We start from the raw sequence: 13,664 nt of genomic DNA, 5'->3' as shown, positions 1-13,664 counted from the left end.
TAAATGAATATTCTTAATAAAGCCCTTAAGCATTATATATGACGAAACATTCCAACAAACGATCAATAAAATACACATTACACCTCACACTGTGGTAATTGCACTAGAATATCACGCAACACTAGCGTATTTACATACAACAATAATAAACAAAATAAAACATTTACCTCATTGGCCTCACTCAAAGGGAATAAAACTTTAATCTTCTTCCAAAAAAGGCACTCTTTTATTTATCTTTCTGTAGACGTGCAAACCTCGTGGCTCGTCTCTTAATTAGCTTGCTGAGTGTGACAGCCAAAAAATACCTTCTTAGCAACAACAGACGGAACTATAGAAAAGGTTCCTATCTAATTGCACAATTAGCACAAATAACACATTTAAACATATAAATCTAATGAACAAAACATAAATACACATTTTTTTTTCAACTACTAATTGTTTCAACCTTACATATCTAATAAAATGAACTTAAATGCGAGAGTTGCCTATGACGGCAGCTACACTTGTTATCATTCACTGTGAGTCCTGCATTTGGGTCCTCTCCTTTCTTCTCCACTTCCAAATAGCTATCGCATAAAAAACATAGCTTTCCAACAATTGTCGTTGTTTACAGTCTGGATGGCCCAGGGGAAGAAGTTGTTTCTGAGTCTGGAGGTGTGGGACCTGATTGACATGGGGCACCGTGTGGAGGACAGTGGGGTCAAACAGGTGGTTTCCAGCAACCCTGTGTTAGGAAATGAAATTAGTTTGGTTTTCATGTTAAGTCTGTTTAGCTCCTAGCTCCGCATGGAGCCTGCATCCACACTATTATTGCCTAGAAAAGAAAATATGTAAGTTGATATAAACTTCACATTTGCAAGCAACTGTAGGTCATAAGAGTAATAAGTAGTGTAGTCCAGCACTACACCACAAGTGTGCCGTGTGCAGTTTATTTCCTCAGACCATTAAAAACACTACTGTTGTTATACAGTAATTTGCCCAAAAAATGGATCATCCTATATGTTTATTCAAAACTACTGTAACCAGTGACTGTTCTAAAGTAATGTCACTCACTTGTCACTTACTTTGTTCTAAAATGTTTTGTAATCACTGCACATCCTGCTTTATTTCACTCATGTCTGTCTGTGTGATGCCAAATCCTCCACAAAAACCCTTAGAGAGAAAACCAACATTACTCAGTGGAGTGTCCCGGAGGTCAGACTTGGATCAACAGATTCCAGAGGTGCTGCTGTAAATCATGTAGTCAACAATCTGCTGCTGTGAACACTGTTTTCAGTATATTTTGCACATTGTATGCACATTTTCCCACTGTAATGTTTACAATAATACAGTGTGATACCATAACCAACAAGCAGCCAGTAAAACCAAAGTGTCCTTTACACAAAAATCAGTAACACAGAAAAGTGGCAGCTGAAGGGTCTGCAGGGCCCACACACACTCATTTGAACCTAGTCTCCTCCCTAGTCTCTGTCATCCTTCTGCTCCTGCAAAAACACATACACAAAAAAACATACATCCACCCTTTTTTCACTGTTTGGAGTGGATCAGGGATTAGAAGTGACTAATCCTAAAATAGTTCCAGCCTTTAGTCTCCATTTCAAGTCAAGACAAGACAGTCTTCCCAAGTCCATTCACACACAGTGATGTCGCTGGTGAACCTCCCACCTTGTGATTGGGTGTATTTATACATGCTGCTGAACCCTTTAAGGTTTAGGGCAGTGCTGCTGTCTGTTCACCTGGTGTTGATTCTTGAAGTCGACGCCGTTGCTCTTGAACTGCATTTTGCCTTCAGGGAGAGACTGATTGTCCTCAGAGTTTCTTTTTGAGGATAAGATGTACATGGAGGTGAAGCTGTGAAATATGCAGCCAAAGCACGCGTTGGGTGTGGTTCCAATTATATTAATCTATCATTTTGCTCCAGCCGCTGTGCTCATGGAGGAGGTTGATCAGGTTCCGTGGTCATCTGCAACTGACGCACTAAGACATTAATTTAATATCATTTTCATCACTACTTATTAACACTTTCATTCTCTGATTCAGTAAAAACACTACTTTTCCCACATTTCAACACACCTCTTCTCTTCATTCATCCCACACACATCAGTTGATTTAACTCTTTTCTTTGTCGACATCTCTCCTTTTCTCACACAACTATCTTTCAACATCTTTCTTAAAAATCATACCATAAAAATTTTGATTTCACCCAGATCACCTAGAGGAAAGCCCCCCATGGCTCCACTAGATGTTTTGTTGAACTCAGCTTCCATTGTACAAACAAGCACATCCACTGTCTGGCCTTTCTGCCTCTTTTCACTGGTGCAAAAGTGCTAAAATACTATACACTATGCCCAGATCTTTGAGCTTCTAAGATCCTGCAATCACTAATGCAACAAGGAGCAATTTCTCTCCACCTTTTGCAATAATAAGGAACCGAGGCTTTTCCCGTTGATCTGGTTAAAAACCCTCCCCAAATCAAAACAGCTCACAGTGCAGATTCTTTGCAGTCCCTCTCTTGGTTCGTTAAAGATTCCTGCATGTGTGAATCGCTGAACATCGCTGAAGCACACCTTCTTTTTTGAAAACAATTTTACATTTCTAGTTCTAATACATGGAGATGTTATGGTTGGAAGAGTATCTGTAGGTTTTTTATTACCCCTGCACAAAGTAAACATTATTTTAATCACTCTAATTGCTGGAGAAATTGTGGGGCCCAAGGAGTAAAACATTTCCATCTGTTCTGGTCTTGCCCAAGGATCAACATTTTTTGGGTATTGATCCACTCTGAGTTGCAGATTATTTTTGGTATGCAGCTTCCCTTTAATTGGGACGAACTTTTGTTTGGATATTTATACTCAGTAAATGTAGATAAAATGTCTAAGCAGTTGTATGGTATCCTGAGTTTGGCTGCCCGTAAAATTATTACCAAGAAATGGCTTAGTGCGAAAATTCCATCACTGGGTGATTGGCATGAGACTGTACATGGGATGTTTAAAATGGAAAGAATTACCTTCATTAAAAGACTCCAGTTTGATATATTTAGTGAAATTTGGGGTAAATGGAAACACTACATCCGGTTAAGGAGACCCGATCTTGTTTGAATCTCTGTAACTATATATGCCACATTTTTGAATCGTTATGTGTTTATATGTATATGTTAGTATGTATGAGACTATAAGTGAACACATATGTAAGTAGGTATGTGTATGTATGCCTAAGAATATGGGTGTGTGAGTGAATATGTGTGTACGAGCACATACACACTAGAGGGTACACCCGTCTGTTTTTTTTTTGTTTGTTTGTTTTTTTTATTTACGTCTGTTCTTGTTTATATGTTTATTTTAGATTATTTGTGTTTATATAGGTTGTTTAATAAAAAGAGAATAACAAAAAAAGAAAACAATTTTACCTCAGGATGGCCAGTCACTGCGTGCCCGTGATTCAGCTAAACTTAACCGAGGAATCCTGTTCGACAACGCCAAATTGTTATAGAAATGTTAACAATAACCTGCAACACACCCAGTGAGCGTTTTGAAATGGTTTAATAACATATTGCAATATGGAGAGAAGGATCCCAGCCAAAACCCTAGGGCGATCTCTGAATTGTGGCCGCCGCCCTTACATCTTATATACCCAGAGACAGACAAAGACATTCCACAGAAGATCATATATCCCTATCCGGTTGTTCAGTGATGACGCGACGAATCCTACGTCCGGGTCTAAAGTAGTCTGCGTTTCATATGGCTTTTGTGTTGTTAACATGTTTAATGTTTTGTATTTTCTTCTATTTGATCTCAAGAAGCTCCTAAAACAGTCAGTGATCACTGTTGACCTCTCTCGGCTTTTATTACCGCTAATCATTTATTTAAGCTCGGTTTTTAAAACCTTAGGATGTAACTACAGCCCAGCCCATGCAGCAGTATATGAATGACTAACCTCGTATTATGGATGGATTATCTCAGTTGTTCTCCTGGCTGAAGTTTGGTCCTTTTACAGCATCCTGCCATGCGATTACATTTGTTCCGGACCACCGAGAACACTCACGTTAACTTTTATCCAGTGGAAAAAAGTTAGCTTGTTTATATTATGCTAACATAGCTGTGTCGCTAGCGGTCACGTAGCACATCATTATATACCAGCTAGCCCAACTTCAGTAACCCTACAAACGTCACTGCTGTTTATTTTTCTGTCTTCATTTATGCTGGAAGTGATAGCAGAGCTGTACATTTTAATTTGTTTCCAAACCCCGCAGTCAGGACATGCTATATTGTATTTAGATAGAAGCTAGCGAGCTAACTCCCTGCTAACTTCTAACTCCGTTAAATGTCATAAATTCCGTTTTCATGGATGCCTGGATGTTAAACTCAATTGTTACACCTGGTAGAGCAGAACGCTGATCATTTTATTAAAGATGAAAGACTTTAGACAGTTTTTCAACTCTCAGTAATGCCATAGTGATCGTTTGATATATGGACCTGCAGCGGAGTTTAGACCCAGACACAGCTAGTGACGTCAGACTGAACAACCGGATAGCTTCAATCCAGCTCATCCTTGACCCCCTCCCACTCTAAGAAAAGTTACAACCACCTGAGAAAGTCATATTACTATTACTAATGTGATATGATTAAAATATATAATTAATACATCAGAAAAGAAATCTGCCACCACACTATAAAAGCAAACAAAATTAAATAAAAGATCACAGTATTGCTCTCATGGAATGAAGCACAGCCCGATAACCCTCCCTCTTCTTCCAACTCATAAACACAGCACCTCCTCTCTGTCCACGTTTCCTTGTTCCCTCTCCTTCAGATCTTCACTTTGAAGATGGGTGTAACCATCAACATGTGGTGACAAGTAAGTGCTGACAGGCTCCATTCACTGCCGAAATACAGGTTGTTGAGATCAGAGCTCAGACTAATTTTTGTTATAAGGAAGAGAAACTCACACAGTCACTGACACTGAGAGGAGAAATGGCACAGAAAGGAGTTCAGCTGGACTGAGAAACCTTCTCTTGTTCCATCTGTTTGGATCTATTGGAGGATCCGGTGACTACAGCCTGTGGACACAGCTACTGCATGAACTGTATTAAAACACACTTTGATGAAGAGGACAGGAAGGGAATCCACAGCTGCCCTCAGTGCAGGAAGACTTTCAGACTGAGGCCTGTCCTGGAGAAAAACACCATGTTAGCAGCTTTAGTGGAGCAGCTGAAGAAGACTGGACTCCAAGCTGCTCCAGCTGATCACTGCTATGCTGGACCTGAAGATGTGGCCTGTGATGTTTGCACTGGGAGGAAGCTGAAAGCCATCAAGTCCTGTTTATCTTGTCCAGCCTCTTACTGTGAGAAACACCTCCAACCTCACTATGATGCAGCTCCATTAAAGAAACACAAGCTGGTGGCCCCCTCCAAGAAGCTCCAGGAGAACATCTGCTCTCATCATAAAGGTCATGAAACAGTCCCATCTGCAGCAGAAAGGACTGAGAAGCAGAAGGAGCTCGAGGTGAGACGACTAAACATCCAGCAGAGAATCCAGGAGCGAGAGAAAGATGTGAAGCTGCTTCAACAGGAGGTGGAGGCCATCAATGGCTCTGCTGATAAAGCAGTGGAGGACAGTGAGAAGATGTTCACTGAGCTGATCCGTCTCATCCAGAAAAGAAGCTCTGATGTGAAGCAGCAGGTCAGATCCCAGCAGGAAACTGAAGTGAGTCGAGTCAAAGAGCTTCAGGAGAAGCTGGAGCAGGAGATCGCTGAGCTGAAGAGGAAAGACGGCGAGCTGGAGCAGCTCTCACACACAGAGGATCACAACCAGTTTCTAAACAACTACCCCTCACTGTCAGCACTCAGTGAGTCTACACACTCATCCAGCATCAATATTCGTCCTCTGAGCTACTTTGAGGATGTGACAGCAGCTGTGTCAGAGACCAGAGATAAACTACAGGACATTCTGAGAGAGGAATGGACAAACATCTCACTGACAGTCACTGAAGTGGATGTTTTACTGTCACCACCAGAGCCAAAGACCAGAGCTGGATTCTTAAAATATTCACATGAAATCACACTGGATCCAAACACAGCAAACAAAGAGCTGTTGTTATCTGAGGGGAACAGAAAAACAACAAGAATTAATCAATCACACTCTTATTCTGATCATCCAGACAGATTCACTGAGTATTGTCAGATCTTGAGTAGAGAGAGTCTGACTGGACGTTTTTACTGGGAGGTGGAATGGAGAGGGAGAGGCATTGTGTTAGCAGTTGCATACAAGAATATCAGCAGAGCAGGGAGCTCAAATGAATGTGGATTTGGATACAATAACAAATCTTGGGCATTATATTGTGTCACAAACAGTTATATATTTCTGCACAACAAAGTCCAAACTCACCTCTCAGGTCCTCGGTCCTCCAGAGTAGGAGTGTACCTGGATCACAGAGCAGGTATTCTGTCTTTCTACAGCGTCTCTGAAACCATGACTCTCCTCCACAGAGTCCAGACCACATTCACTCAGCCGCTCTATGCTGGACTTTATCTTTATGGACTTGGATCCACTGCAGAGTTGATTAAAGTCAAATAGAGAAGACAGGTTCATGTTGATCCCTGACCATTATATGTACTTGTGTAGTTTCTAAATGAGGCTTTACATTTTAGAAGCTGAGAAGTTCAGTGGTCCATTGATGTGTGAAAATAATATTGCACTGATTCAAACTGTACTTACATTTATATACCTTAAATCAATATAAATCTGAATTTGTTCTTATGGCTGATAATCATGTGAGTTTAAATGATACTACTCTTCATATTCAGCATGTTTGAAATCTGTCATCAGTCTGGTTAGTGGTTTTATTCTGTAGTTGCTGTAGTGGGTTGTCAAATGCAACAATATATTGGAGCTGCAGTGATTCATCAGTTAGTCAATGATTAGAGAATTGATTGTTTTATCATTATTTTAGTCACCTGTGCATCGAGCTGATGACAGCACCATACAAAAGGATCTGGAGGAGGTTTGGACACTGCTTTAATGTTATTTTGCTATTAAAAGATAACAGAATGAATGTTTTATTTACACTAATAGTTGTTAATAAATAGGTTTTGCTCAATCAAATTATGTTCTCATATTGTTTTTTTTATCATCATTGTTACATAACATCAATATCGACATTGTACACATGCAGTTATAGTGATGACACAGTGTAATTTGTGGCTCAGCTGCAGGGGAGGGGTTGAACAGTGGGTTCAGGGTGTGGTTTCAGGGGAGCCTGGTTGTTGCACCCAACAAGTATCATCTAACCATACCTTCCCTGTTTCAAGAAGTGAATCAAAAACAGTGAAACAAATGAGATTCATTCAATCTAGAGGATTTCTGAAACGGGTTTGCAGCCTTAAGTTTCCAGTTTGAAATAATGACACATTCTCTGAATGTCCTTCATCAGCTTCCAGCTAAAGCAGAATAAAGTGTAACACAACTGTTATATGTGGTGCACAATTCCCTAGATCACAGCGAGTCTGTTGCACAAAGTCAGAAACTTTTGGTGTGGGAAGCAAACATTTAACAGGCATCCACTGCTTAGTGTTTTTATGTGATGGGAATGAAATAAGAAGATGTGTTAACACTTACAGTCTGAGCATTTGTGTCTCATAGCGATCGTGGAAAACACATGACATAAATGATATCATGACCCTGCTCACGTGGTGGGTTTGGGCAGTGTGAATAAGCTTCACATTGCTGCAGGGGAATCAACAGGTGTAATCCTGCCACTATAGGAGCTGAAACACTTTTTATGGGGGAGGATACTTACACACTTCATAAACCAACAAGAAGACTCCCCGGTACCAAATAAAGTAAGGGACAAGGACCAAATGGCTATCCCAAAATCTTTGAAAGAGTAGAGAAAACTAATTTCCAAAACTGATGAAGCATTGAACATGTCCAGAACGTATGTAGAAGGGTGGCTGTAGCCTGCTCACATTTGTCACAGGTAGGATCCAGATCTGGTCTAAGTCTTGAAATTTAGTCTTTGACCAGTGTAGTCGATGTACAATTTTAAACTGAATAACAGTATGACGTTGGCAAATTGAAGATGAATAAATCCTTCTTATAATTTTCAGCCAGTCTTCCCCTGAGATTTCAACGTGTAAATCCTTTTCCCACTTTACCTTTAGATGATTAAGAGTGGTTGAGCTAGTGTTGGATTAGTTTATTATATATGTTACCCATAATTTGTTTCTGATCGAATGCAACTTTTGAAACTATCACCACTTGGATGAGAGGGGAAGCAATCAGTATGTGAGGATACAAAGTTTTGTAGTTGTAAATATCTAAAAAGATTATATTTGGGTATTGAACACCTGTTTACCAGCTGCTTGAAAGAGGCAAATTTGTTGCTTATATAAAGGTCTTATATTGACAGAATGCCATTTTTACACCAAACCTGAAAGCCTCCACCTGACAAGGAGGGGGCAAACATATTGTTTCCAATAATTGGTACAAAGAGAGAAAGACTATGTAGTCTAAATGATCAATGTCACACCTCCAATGGAGCAGTACTCTAATATTGGCTGACCAATAATAAAACTGAAGGTTAGGCAGAGCCAGTCCACCCTGTGGACATGGCCTTTGCAGGATGTTCTTTCTTAAATGTGGGTTCTTCTTGTTCCAATTAACTTGTCATAACTTGTCTAAAGGGCTGAAGAAATGTTTGTTACAAATATAGGGATAGGGAAAGGAGCCTTGGCAACACATTCATTTGAAATAAGTTAATCCTCCCACAGAGGGAAAGGGATAATAAATTCCAGAAATGGATGTCCTTTTTCCAGATTCTCCAACATTGGCAGGTAGTTTGCTTTATAAAGATATTTGTAACAGCTGGAGATCCCGATTCCAAGGGATTTAAACTTCTTATTATTGATTTTGAATTAGATGGGATATTTTTTGCAGCCGTACTGATTGGGATGAATTCACTTTTCTGAGGATTTATTTTGTAGCCAGACATTGAACCAAACGTTTGCAGACAGCTTAGTAGTTTTGAGGTGTTTAGTGTGGGGTCAGTTATAAAGAGCAATAGATCGTCTGCATAAAGTGAAACATTGTATTCTTGGCCTCCTCAGACGACTCCACTAATACTAGTATCTTGCTGTATGGCTGGTGCTAAGGGCTCTATAGCGGTGACAAACAAATGTGGAGATAGGGCAACCCTGGCTAGTGCTCTTATAGAATTTAAAATAACAAGCAGCATATTATTAGTATGCACAGCTGCCACTGGTGAATTGTAGAGAGTTTTAACCTATGATATGAATCTGGGGCCAAAGCCAAATCTTCTCAAAGTATAGAAAAGGTAGTCCCACTCCACCCGATCAAAGGCCTTCTCATCAAGTGCATCAAGCATCAAGTGACCAGATCAGGTGTATCAGTTGAGGGAGAGTCAAGAATTATACTTAAGAAACGTCCAATGTTAAAGAAAGAGTATCTGCCCTTGATAAAGCCAGATTCGTCTGTGGAAATGATTGTTGGTAATGCTACCTCTAAGCGCTGTGATAAAATGTTTGTGAGAATCTTCGCATCGGTGTTTAACAGTGAAATCGGCAGGTATGGGCTACATTGGAGAGGGTCTTTATTCTTTTTCAGAATGAGCAAGACAACCGCTTCTCGCATGACTGGAAGGAGAGTGCCAAAAGAATAGGACTCTGAAAAGACTGACAGCAGAAGTGGTGCAAGTTCATTAGAAAACATTTTTAAAAATTCAGATGGGAAACAATCTGGTCCAGGGGTCTTGCCACTTTGCATTCCACCAATCGCCATCATGACCTTCTGGATGGAGAGGTCCCTTTTGAGTTCAGTAACCAGTTTAAATCAAATCAAATCAAATCACTTTTTATTGTCACATCACATGTGCAGGCACACTGGCACAGCACATGCGAGTGAAATTCTTGTGTGCGAGCCCCACAAGCAACAGAGATGTGCAAACACAACAACACAAACGAGCAAAATACAAGAATGGCCAACCTGAAACTAATAAATATATGTACAATATATAATAGTGTATGCATTTCTGGATGTGTATACTAAATATTTTCCTACGTGTGTGTGTGTGTGTGTGTGTGTGTGTGTGTGTGTGTGTGTGTGTGTGTGTGTGTGTGTGTGTGTGTGTATACACATTTTTACAAATTAAATAGTAAAAAAATAAAATAAAATAATAATAATAATAATAATAATAATAATAATAATAATAATAATAATAATAAAATATATAAAATATACAGAGTTGAATATGTGCAAAACAAGTGGCATTTATATACAGTGTGGAGTGCATAATGTTGCATAATGTTTAGGGTCAACTGTGGTTATATTGTGGCGACTACAGAAGGTGTCTATAGCAGACTCATCTTGGCTTGACTCTGTAGTATATAAATCATCAGCTATTACAGAGATAAACTGTTTGGATGACTTTTGACGTTTTTGATATGCTAACACTCTGCTGATTTTCTCTCCTTACTCGTAAAAAGTACATCTAGACGTTAGGATAAGTCGCTCTGCTTGCTGTGTTGAAATAAGATCAAATTTGATTTTGAGGGCTTGAGATTCTTTAAGGATGCTTTCCAATAATGAGTGACTATAGTTATATCTAGCTGCAAAATGCCATCTAATAGCTGTTTCAAGTGCTCAGTGTCAGCTTTTTTTCTTGCTGCGGAAAATGAGATAATATGGACTCGAAGATAGGCTTTCAGTGATTCACATTAAACTGAAAAAGACATTCCAGAGGTCTGGTTTCGTTGAAGAAAATCTTTATTCTCAGATTTTGTGACATTCACAAATGTTTCGTTAGAGAGTACAAGAGGATCAAGCCTCCAAGGGCGGCATATGCGATTGGCACCAGGGATGTGCATTCTCATCACTAGGGGACCACAGTCTAAAATAATAATTGATTGATAATCGCAGGTTTTAACCAATGAAAGAGCATGTTTATCAATAAAAAAGTATCTAAGTGAGAGAACGTTTTGTGGACAGGAGATTTAGGAGTATGCACTTGATGGGTTATGAAAACGCCAAACGTCAACAACACCATAGGATTGGAGAAAGCATTTAATAATTTCTGCTGATTTTGATTCAGGAGTATACGTATTGGAGCTTTGGTCTAGGTTAGAAAACACACAGTTTGTGTCAAAATCACAAAGGTCAAGACAATGCAGGATTTACTTAATTCAATAGTGGACATTGGTTGCACACAATTGTTTTACTTTGGCACCTTTCATTTCCTTTTTCAGAGCAGAGGTGGGTTGTGGCAGACAGAAAGGCAGGCAGGTGAGCTTCCTGAAGAAGTACATCCTTTGTCTAAGAAGTTGCTTGAAGACATTTCACCTCTCATCCGAGAAGCATCTTCAGTTCTAGGGTCAAATGGTGGAGAGTAGGACTGGGCGATTTGGCCTAATATCCATATCACGGTATAATTTGAAGCACATGCAGTAACGATATATATCGCAATATATTATTTTCTTCTGTATAACTTATTTTCCACACTATAAGGCACACTTAAAATCCTTTAATTTTCTCAAAAATCGAGATTGTGCCTTATGTATGAATTCTGGTTGTGCTTACTTACCTCGAACCGATTTTGGCGTGCAGAAATCTGTTAAAAAATATGTTTTAGTATAACTTTGGTAAGCCGCACTGCTTGATGGATTGTCAGAGCATTACGGCTGCCGTAGTGAGGAGCTTCGCGGAGTAATCTGGGTCCAAAACTCCGTCAGCTTCAGGTCCCAAAGTCAAACGAACACTGAGAGTTAAAAACGGTCTAAATTCTTTCATCTTTAATAAAATCATCAGCGTTGTTGCTTTACCAGATGTAACAATTAAGTTGTCTGTGAAGGTTCTCAGTCATCCAGGTCATCGTAGTCAAAGGAGCTTGCAAAGCAAAGCGTCTGGACTTCTTTAAGTTACTTGAAAACGTTTCACCTCTCATCCGAGAAGCTTCTTCAGTTCTCTGAAGAAGCTTCTCGGATGAGAGGTGGAACGTCTACGGATTTAGATTAGGTCTACTTCTGGTAAAGTAAAAGATTATGTTCAAAGTTTTATGCCCTGGAGGCCAAGAGTTGTGTGTAGAGAAGAACATTATTAGAAAAGGACATTTAAGGTCACATTTTGTCTAAGATGGGGAGAATTGTCCCATATGTGTTTATTTCTCTTCCCTTTTAAGAGGACATACGCACTTAACTGGGTGTTGTCTACTTTGTCTTTCTGATTCTAAAAAGCATGTTTGATAAAATACTCAGGAAAGCGTATTTTGAGTGATTCTAAGTGTGTGAATGTTGTGAGTACTGGATTTGAGTGATTCTGTGTGATTTGTACAAAATAATAAATAAGTAATAATAACACTACGTAGGTTCATAGCAGAGTGCGTAAAAAGAGGAAGTCTGAGAGAAAAGTGTGTGTGAGACGATGAAGTTCAGGGAAGGATTGTGTGGATGTCAGGGGTAGACATTTGTTCAAACACAAGTAAGAGAAAATAAGACACTGGCAGACCGACTCAGAGAGTATTAGAAACGTGCGCACGGGTGAATGTCTCTGAGAAGACACACACACCGAGTCCAGGCTTGCTTGCTTTATTTATAGGGCAAAGCGGGTTACATAGTACTTCCTCTTCTGTGGGAAGTCGAAGAGAGGTTAGACGTTAGCTCAGCCTTATCTGACCTTACACACATACACTGAAAATAACAATGCAGAAGTATATCATGCTTTATCTTGACATCTCACACACTGAAGTAAGGAATGCATCATGTTCTCTTTAACAATAAGCTCGGTTATGTGAAAATATATGAACACTTGAATATAAGGCATATTTGATTATACTTGAATATAAGGCACACTTGATTATATTGTATTTCAGAAAAATCTCCTTACATTTCCCTCCTGATGTTAATATATTTCACATGTTTTAAATCAATGCATAGTCACTTGTCAAATCACATTTTCAACTTGCATGTCATTCAGTGAAGTATTTAAACAACAGCTCTAGCAAGGCTAGAGTAGGGATTTTCCACTCTTTCCTCAATCATCAGCATATCATACTCGCGAAGGGGATCTTCCATATTTCTCTGGATCAGGACATAATTTCCTAAAGCACGTTTAAACATTTTTACCATTATGCTTCTCAGACATGGGATAATACAAGCAGTGAAAATGCAAAACAGTAACATCATACTGCAGAGGGCCAACAGCAAGAATTTCCAGGAGCCGCTCAGTAACCAGTCCCACCAGCCTTGCTCATTGGCTACGTAGTCCTGTTGCTGAGCGTCTCTCAATTGTTTCAAAACATTCAAAGCATTTGTCATGTTTAATGAGTGTATGTTGTCAGGTATGTAGGTGCAACATGTCTTATTAAACAGTACGCAGAGACCTCCTTTCTCTACAAGAATGATGTCTAAAGCCACTCGGTGTTGCATGACAGTGATGCGGATTGCATCAATTTCTTCATTCTGTGCTTTGTCAATGCGGGTGGAAGCATTCAAAAATAGTCCAAAACGATAGTCTAAAGTCTCTATTTGTAGTGCATGTTTTCCTACTCCTATCCAGGGAAACGGGGCATGGATCATCTTCTGACCAGTGGTCCAGAGCTTGAACTTGTCTGGTACATCAGATCCATAGAAAGGATCGTGAGGCTTAAGTTCTATGTTG

General features: G+C 39.5%; 1 long non-coding RNA gene and 1 pseudogene across 2 annotated transcripts in view; both read left to right on the top strand.

Annotated features, from left to right (window-relative positions):
* The window catches only part of LOC145425560 (uncharacterized), a 270,059-nt gene that overhangs the window by 94,583 nt on the left and 161,812 nt on the right, over positions 1 to 13,664 (top strand). The gene's annotated exons all lie outside the window — the stretch shown is intronic.
* On the top strand, positions 4,971 to 7,038 carry LOC145426088 (tripartite motif-containing protein 16-like; annotated as a pseudogene). Its single transcript, XR_013906847.1, has one exon. The product of XR_013906847.1 is annotated as a tripartite motif-containing protein 16-like (transcript).

This window comes from Astatotilapia calliptera, chromosome 3, assembly GCF_964374335.1.
Source record: "Astatotilapia calliptera chromosome 3, fAstCal68.1, whole genome shotgun sequence".
Lineage (NCBI taxonomy): Eukaryota > Metazoa > Chordata > Actinopteri > Cichliformes > Cichlidae > Astatotilapia > Astatotilapia calliptera.
This window is presented reverse-complemented; position numbering and strand designations above follow the sequence as displayed.